The sequence below is a fragment of the Vombatus ursinus genome, unplaced genomic scaffold (assembly GCF_900497805.2).
Source record: "Vombatus ursinus unplaced genomic scaffold, bare-nosed wombat genome assembly UNPS02014810.1, whole genome shotgun sequence".
Taxonomy (NCBI): Eukaryota; Metazoa; Chordata; class Mammalia; order Diprotodontia; family Vombatidae; genus Vombatus; species Vombatus ursinus.
This window is the reverse complement of record NW_020954588.1, coordinates 2,763,522-2,772,719: the sequence shown is the minus strand read 5'-3', so window position 1 is coordinate 2,772,719 and position 9,198 is coordinate 2,763,522.

The window sequence follows — 9,198 nt, the reverse complement described above, 5'->3', positions numbered from 1 at the left end:
TAAGTACTTTACAAGTATCTCATTCTATCCCCTCACCAATCCTCGGTGCTGGGGAGGAGCTATTATTGTCCTCACTTTATAATTAAGGAAATGGAAGCCAATTGAGGTAAAGTGACTTGCTCAGGGTCACATAGCTAGTAAAGTGTCTTTGGTCAGACATGAACTAGGGTCTTCCTGATTCCAGGACCACTATGCTACCTAATTGCCTATGACTTGCCCAGGGTCATGCAGAGCCAGTATGTGCCACAGGAGAGACTGGAATCCAGGTCATTATGCCTTTAAGACTGCTCTAGCCATTTTGCAATGCTGCCTTTAGAGGGGTCAATATTTTGTAAAATGGAAGGCGGCAAACCTCAGGATTTAGAAACTGGTCATGTGATTGACTGACTTAAACTGGAAAGTTTCTCCTGTAAACTTATCACCGAATGAAACTTGAGCACCACCCCCACCTAAGCTGCCAAGAATTGACTGATATGATAATTAATTAGTTTAATGAAAATCGGGTTCTTTATCAGAACTAACATAGATTATCTGCTCACTGACTATGACAGCTGGGCTTTCTGAATGTGTCAATGGTATGGACCAGGGACAGGGCACCTCTAGGTCCTCAAGTGCAGGTTCCACCCCTGGTATGGAGAGTTGCTGTCTTCACACTGATAGTAAATAAGCAAATTCTGGAATGGATTTATGACCTCATCTGTTATTCAGGAGTTTCCTCCAAAGATATAAATTGCAACCTACCCACCCCTGTTGATCTTGTGGGACTCTTTTCTCTATCCTCTGATAAGTTTGTCCCTGGAAAGATTCACCCAACATGTTGGAGGTTGGCTTCACTTTTTCTTGACATTGGGAGGATACAGGTGCAACAGACAGACTGCCCATGGGTTATTTCTTTCTCTGGTCATGTGATTGGCTGATATTCTTTCATCAAACATTTCTCTGATAACATGTTTTTTTGTGACTCTGTTCCAAAGTTTCTTTATCCATAAGTTGCAGCTTGCTAATCAATGTGGGTGTCCCCTCCAAGGCTAAAGATCAAAGCCTATCCTGCTCTGCAATTCTGTGTATCTTTGGTTCATGTCTTAGCATAAGTTTACCATGGCATATCTTTCCTTGAGTCCTCTCCATTCCTCTCTCTCTCTCTCTCTCCCTCTCTCTCTCTCTATCTCTCTCTCTCCTCCTCCTCCTCCTCCCCCTATCTCTTCCTTTACCTCCATCTCTCTCTGTCTTCTCTCTCTCTTCCTCACTATCCCTCATGCACTCTCTCTTTCTCTTCCCCCCCCTTTCCTCCCTCTCTCTCTTTGATCCCTCAATCTCACCCTGACTGGAAGGACAGCAGCCATTCCTACTCATAGGGCATATTCCACTGTAGATCATATGGAATTTTTAACATGCTTTGTTTTTCTGGCCTAGGTTGGTTTGCCCTTCTGTGGACAGCCTGGCTATCCTCTGCTTCTGAGGACTCATCATTTTAGTGTTGGACTTAGTTTGCACACCAGATTGGATTTAGGGCCCAAGCCTCTTCCAGTAGGAGGGATTATAGGTCTATGTCATCATGCTTGGTCACATTCTCTTGACATAGTACAAGCCCTACCAGTGGAGTGTATAGGCTGTCCATCAGGTACCTCTCACTCTTGCCATGTGTCCTGTTAGCCAATTAGTTAACTAACATTTATAATAATTTTTTGGGGGGAGGTTAAGTGAGTTGCCCAGGGTCACACAGCTAGTGAGTGTTACATGTCAAATCTGAGGCCGGATTTGAACTCATATGCTCCTGAATCCAGGGCCGGTGCTCTATGCAATGCTCCACCTAGCTGTCCCAAATGTTTTGCAAACCTTAAAGCTCTATATAATGACTAGCTATTATTATGACTGTTTGGTTATTTTCCCTTCCCCTTTTTTTTGTCCTTTTTTTTTTTTTAAATATGAGGCAATTGTGGTTAAGTGACTCACCCAAAGTCACACAGCTAGTGAGTATTATGTGTCTGAGGTTGGATTTGAACTCAGGTCCTCCTGACTCTAGGGCCAGTGCTCTATCCACTGTGCCACCTAGCTGCCCCTCAACTGACATTTATTAAGTACCTACTATGTGCTAGACACTGTGTTAAGCTTTGTACTTGCGTGTCTCCTTTTCTATAAAATCATTTTCCGCATGCAAAGCTCCGTTTCTCATCTCTATATCTATACTGGCCATCACCCATGCCTAGAATTCGCTCTTTCTTCAATTCCTCCTCAGACAATCCCTCTCTGTCTTCAGTTAATCAATAAATATTTTAAAGCATCCATGTGCTAGACACTGCTAAACTCTGGAGACACAAAAAGAGGCAGAGGATAGTCCCTGCCCTCATGGAGCTCACAGTCAAATCAGGGCAACAAAAAGTAAACAAATATGGATAAACAAGCTATAAACTAGGTAAATAGGAAATCATTAGTGGAAAGAAGGCACTAGAATGAAGAGAGTTTGAGAAAGGCTTCCTGTAGAATGTGGGCTTTTAGTTGAAACTTTTAAAGGAAGCCAGCAGATAGAGATGAGGAAGAGAAGCACTCCAAGCATGAAGGACAGCAGAGAAAATGCTCGGAGAGGAGAGATGGAGTGCCTTGTTCATGGAAAAGCAAGGAGGCCAGTCTTGCTGCATGAAAGAGTATATGGTAAGGAGTATAGTACAGTACTAGTATAGTATAGTATAGTATAGTATAGTATAGTATAGCATAGTGTAAGTGTAGCATAGTATAGTATAATATAGTATAGTATAGTGTAGTATAGTATAGTATAGTATAGTATAGTGTAGTGTAGTGTAGTATAGGATAGTATAGTATAGTATAAGTATAGTATAGTATAGTATAAGTATAGTATAGTATAGTATAGTGTAAGTGTAGCATAGCATAGTATAGTATAGTATAAGTATAGTATAGTGTAGTATAGTATAGTATAAGTATAGTATAGTACAGTATAGTATAGTATAAGTATAGTATAGTATAGTGTAAGTGTAGCATAGTATAGTATAGTATAAGTATGGTATAGTGTATATTGTAAGTGCAGCATAGTGTAGTATAGTGTAAGTGTAGCATAGTATAGTATAGTATAAGTGTAGTATAGTATAGTATAAGTATAGTATAGTATAGTGTAGTATATTATAAGTATAGTATAGTATAGTATAGTATAAGTATAGTATAGTATAGTATAGTATAAGTATAGTATAAGTATAGTATAGTATAGCATATTGTAAGTGTAGCATAGTATAGTATAGTATAAGTACAGTATAGTATAGTATAGTATAAGTATAGTATAGTATAGTGTAGCATAGTATTAGTATAGTATAGTATAAGTATAGTATCATATAGTATCATATAGTATCGTATAGTATCGTATAGTATCATATAGTATAGTACAGTGTAGTATAAGAAGCCTGGACAGGTAGAAGGAGATCAGGTTAGGAAGGGCATTGAATGTTAAACAGATGGTTTTGTATTTGATCCTCAAGATGATAGGGAGCCACTGAAGTTTATTGAGGTGGGGGAAGGAGGTGACATGATCAGACCTGCACATTAGGATAATCACTTTGGTGACTGAATGAAGGATGTATTGCAGTGGGGAAAGACTTGAGGAAGACAGACCCACCCATAGTTTGTTGCAATAGCATAAGCATGAGGTGATGAAGGTCCATCCCAGGCAAGATACTTACTACTCAATACCACCTTCTACAGGAAGACTTTCCCAATTGTACCAACCACTACTACCCTTCCTGTAAAATTCTCTTTTATTTAACTGCTTTATATTTATTCTCTTTAAATTGATTCTGTATATGCTTATATATGTATTTGTTGTCTTCTTCATAAGAATGTAAATTACTCATGACCAAATATTGGTTTATTTATTGGATTTGTATCTTCAGTGCCTCTCGCAGTGACTAGCACATAGTAAGTGCTTAAATATTATAAGATTATATATGTTATATATTATTATATTTATATATTATATATTATAATATTTTAAATATTATAGATTTAGAATATGAACGGTCCTTCATCTGGGGAACCTGCCCCTTGTTCTAATCCAACCCCCTGGTTTTACAGATGAAGAAATTGAGACCTAGAGAGATGAAGTGATTTGCTCAAGATCACATAGGTAGTAAATGGCAAAGCTAGTATTTGAACCCAGGCTCTTGTGTTCATATACTTCTTCCATGAATCCTTTATGCTTTTTTCTTCATTGAGTTTAGTTATTTTTAGTGTGTGGCTCACATCTACCATGTACCTCTCCTGCCCTATCAAATTGAAATAATATCTATAAATCACTTAGCATAGCATTTGGCACGTAGTAGGTGCTTAATAAATGTTTCTTCTCTTCCCCCTTTCTTTGGATCATCCTCAGGAAACAAAATAGATGTAAAGATATGAGAAAATGATCTGTAAAAAACAAGTCATAGAAGGGAAAGTCTGTACATTGAGAAGAAAATTGCTTTAGTTGTTTAATTGCAGTAAGTCAATTAAGGGGGAAAAAGCAGATGGCAGTCACTTACAGGGAAATAATCCAAATTGTTGTGAGATAAAGATGATCCAGCCAAGATGGTTGGAATCTTTAGAAAGCAAGAGGTGCTGAAACTAATGAGGATGGCGTCTAGGGAGAGGTACGGATATAACACTTGGTTCTTTAGGGCTCCAGGGACTATACACACAGGAGGAAGCATCGAGCTTTAATGGGAAAAAAAAAAACAACAAACAAAAGAGGAAAAGACCCAGAATTTCTCTCCCATTCAGCACAGAAAGTATATTCTCTACATTGTAGTATAGTGGACCAGGAAGGAGCCTTTGATACCAGATAGTTTAGCCCCTTCATGTTGTAAATAAGGTAAAGGAAGTGAAGAGAGGTTAAGTGGCTTGCCTCAAGGCACATGACTAGTTACTGGCAGAGGTGGGTCTTTCTTGATGCCTTAGATGTCATGACTCTTATCTGACATATACAGAAATAGAGTAGATAGTTCCCTCTGTGGGTCAATTGAAGGGGCCATAGAAAGAACCTCAGAGCCAAAATATCTTTTGCCCTTATGCCACAGTGCCTCCAATTACATCATTAGAAAGTCATCCTTTGGGTTTAGTGAAAATAACAACTGACATTTATATATAGTACTTGTAAATTCACAAAGCATTTTGTCAGCATAGTAGAGTTTCACAACTAACTTTTTATCTGAATTTTTTAAAATGGGAAAACTGGGGCTCAGAAATGTGAGGTGACGTGCTCTGGTCAATTAACCAAACAACAAGTAGGTAATAGGCATCTACTATATGTTAGACACTGTACTGGCTAAACTCTCCAAATGAAATGCTTCTTGCTCTCAGGGAGCTTATATTCTATTGGGAAAAAGCAAAACCTATTTATAGAAATACCTATACGCCCAATCAATACAAAAGAAATACAATCTACTATATGATGGAGAGCATCAGCATTTGGGGGGAATCTGGAAAGACAACATAGAAGGTAGGGCTTTAGCTCCGTAATGAAGGGAATAATGCATTCTATGAGGCAGAACATGGGGGATGGCTAGTGCAAAGGCAGAGAGATGGGAGACAGAAAGTCAGATGTAGGGACAAAAAAGAGAAGGCTACTCTGGCACCATTTTCAAGTACTGAAAAGCGAATAAAGTACAATGAGGCTGAAAAGATAGTTTGGGTTCAAATTGTGAACAGCTAAGAGGCATCAGAGACAAAATTTGAACCTAAGTCTTTCTGGCTAAAATCAAGTACTTTTGCCACAACACTAAGATTTAATAGCTCACATTTCTTTAATACTTTCATATTGACCAAGCTTTAAATCATTGCTCTTTCTAGGGTTCTTTCTTAAGGGACATTTTAATAAATGACTCTTAATGAGTTAAAGTAAGGGGGGGTGAAGGAATAAGCATTTATATAGCACCTACTACATGCCAGGTGAAGTGCTCAATGCTTTACAAATATTACCTTATTTGATTAACACTTTAAGGTGATAAATAATTTAGTGACCAAATTTGTCAAATCATTTTCCTCCTGACAAGGCTGTGAGAAAGAATACCTGGCTCACTCCAACCATGTACATCTCCATTGCTCTGGAATTAATATGTATGCATACATGTATACGTGCATATGTGTATGTATGTGTGCACATACATGTATATATATGTAAATTCTTATTAAAGATGTCATTTCATCAACAAAGAGAGCTCCCAGTGAATAACTTTATCAATGCAGATCAGGACCTAGTCTTAGATACTTCCTAGTTGTATTTTCTTTACTGTGTATCAGTTCACACAAGTCTTTCCATGTTTCTCTGAATTTCTCATATTGATTATTTCTTTTGGATCAGTAATATTGAATTGAATTAAATATTGAATAACTGGAGAGTCCTAATCATGTTTTACGACTCTCTTATCTTAATAAGTTTGGGGCCAAATTAATACTATTTGTGCTTTTTGAAAATCTCCCTATGGAAACTTTTACCTTCTTTCCGTGTATGATCTGTTCCTCCTTTATCTAACAGTAGCAAACTTACTACTGAGTTTTAAATCTCTTGTTCAACAAGTTCTTTGTGGATCAAGGTATCAAGGGGAAGTGACTTCTAAAAAGTGACTTCTTTCCTTTTTAGAAGGCAATCAGGTCTACATTTCGAAAGAATCTGTCATGTCCTGAGCTTAAGCAAAATAATCTCTAGAAAAAAAAAACCTTCGGACCCCAACCAATGTGTGCCAGATGTTGTTAGAAGAATTGTAAGTAGCTTTAATGGGAATTGTAAGTAAAGGAAGCTGCTGGCTAAGATGATCACCCATTGTAGAGATCAAGAACTTGTATCAGCTCAAAGGTCTCTAAGGGATCTTGTAATCTTGTAGTTATTCCAGACATCCCAAATGAAATATATATATACATATATACATATATATATATATATATATATATATATATATATATATATATATTTTGCTAGGCAGTGGGGTTAAGGGACTTGCCCAGGGTCATACAGCTTGTAAGTGTTATATGTCTGAGGTCAGATTTGACCTCAGGTCCTCCTGACTCCAGGGCCAGTGCTCTATCCACTGCACCACCTAGCTTGCCCCTGAAATAGGTATTCTTTAAAAATGTTATAAAATTAGATTTGATTATTGACAGAAAAGTGAAAGAATTTTCTTAGGGGTCAATACATTTGGCTCTATTCCTTAGCATAACTATTAGGATTTCAAAGAGAAATTACCAGGTAGAAGTTAGGCTCTAAGATGATCATTTTGAATTAGTCAAGCCTTAGTTATTTTTTGAATATCTACTGTATTCAAGAGAGCTAACATGGTATAGTGGTTAAGTCAGGATGTAAAATTATTGAAAACTAGGTTCAAATCCTGCCTCTGACATTTTCTAGTTGTGTTGCAACAGATAAGCAATTTAAACTCTTAGATAGCTTTAAAATTATGTTATAGACAGGTTGTTATATGCACAGATGGAGGGAAATCACACTCTGGGAGTTGTAATATCAAAAACAATTACAGATCTTTGAGTGTTGGTACTATCTTCAGGTTATTAAATCAGTAAGCATTCATTAAATACTTACTGTGTAAGGCTGGGCTTGAAATCAGCAAGACTCAACCTCATGAGTTCAAATCCTGCCTCAGATACTTACTATCCGTATGACTCTGGGCAAATCATTTAAACTCAGTTTAATCACTCAGTTCCTCATCTGTAAAATGAGTTGGAGAAGGAAATGGCAAAGCACTCCAGTACCCTTGCCAAGAAAACCCCATATGGGGTCATAAAGAGTTGGACACTACTGAAATGACTTAACAACAACAAAAAAATGTAAGGCATCATGTTAAGCACAAGGGATATAAAGGAATCCCTGCCCTCAAAGAGCTTACAATCTAATGGGGGAGACAACTTTTACATAAGGACGTATAACATATATGCAGAGGGGATGGAAGGTAATCTCTTAGGGGAACGAATCAGGAGCTGAGGGGACCAGGAAAGGCCTCCTTTAAGAGTGAGATTTGAGGTATTAAAGGGAAAACAGCTATTTAGTATTAAGCTATTTAGTATATTTAGTATTAAGATTGATAAGATGGGTCATAGCACATGGAGGGCAATCAGGATAATGCGGGGGATAAAAAATAAGAGAGAGAACTGCGGATATTTTGAGAAGATTTGGAGGTGGGTTGGGAAAAGACATCACTTCTTTCAAATATTTAAACGATTGTCATATGGGATATATGGGATGGGATTTAAACTCAGGGTCTTCCTGACTCCAGGCCAGTACTCTAACCACTGCTCCAGAACCTAACTGTGCCTTTTTGTCTTTCCTCTGGAACCAGGATTGGTCATGACAGTAGACCTGATTTCAAATGCCTTTTAATGTTGTTTTCTTTTACATTATTATAGTCATTGTGTATATCATTCTCTAGGTTCTGATCCAAACAGGTTTTGAGCAATGGCATCTTTGTTGGGGCAAATGCATAACCTCCCATGGTTACTACTTAAAAGGACAAGCTCATGAGATCAGAGATCTAGAGTTGGAAGGAATTTTAGGAGTCATCTAGTCCAAACCTCTCATTTTACAGAGGAGAAAACTGAGGCACAGAGAGGTTAAGTGAAATTGCCTTTTTTTCCCACTTGTCCTGTGATTTCATCCATGTAAGAAACTTCTGGTGGGGGCCTTGCTACACTAATATAGATTAATACCTTCTCTGTAACTAATATCTTGAGAGTAGATTGGGAAACCAAGAGATTAAGTGGCTTGCCTAGCATCCCACATATATGTGCCAGGGACTCACCTGGAACCCAGATTTTTCTGACTCTAAGCCCACTTTCTATCCACTATATTATGTTACCTCTTTCAAATTATTTTATATTTGTTGAAAAATGAGTTTCATTTATTTGTAGTGATACCTTGGAGTCAGTACCAAAGCTAGGGATGTGGGATTCTAATTCCCCTCTGTCAAGAAAATCTTTGTCTGATGGTGTTTCCATTGATTGGAATTCATCTCATTGCATTAGGTTGGTCAGAATTCCGAGAAATATCCTCTGTGGTTCAGGAGAGAGGCAGGGCCATAAGCTATGACTCAGTCTTCTCAATCTTTTCATAAGCTGAATGGTCTTAGAATCAGTTTTGTTAATCTTCACTTAATTATTACATCAGTTTTGTTTGTGTGGTCTCAACAGAGTCATAATTTGGGCAGGGCAGCTGGGCCT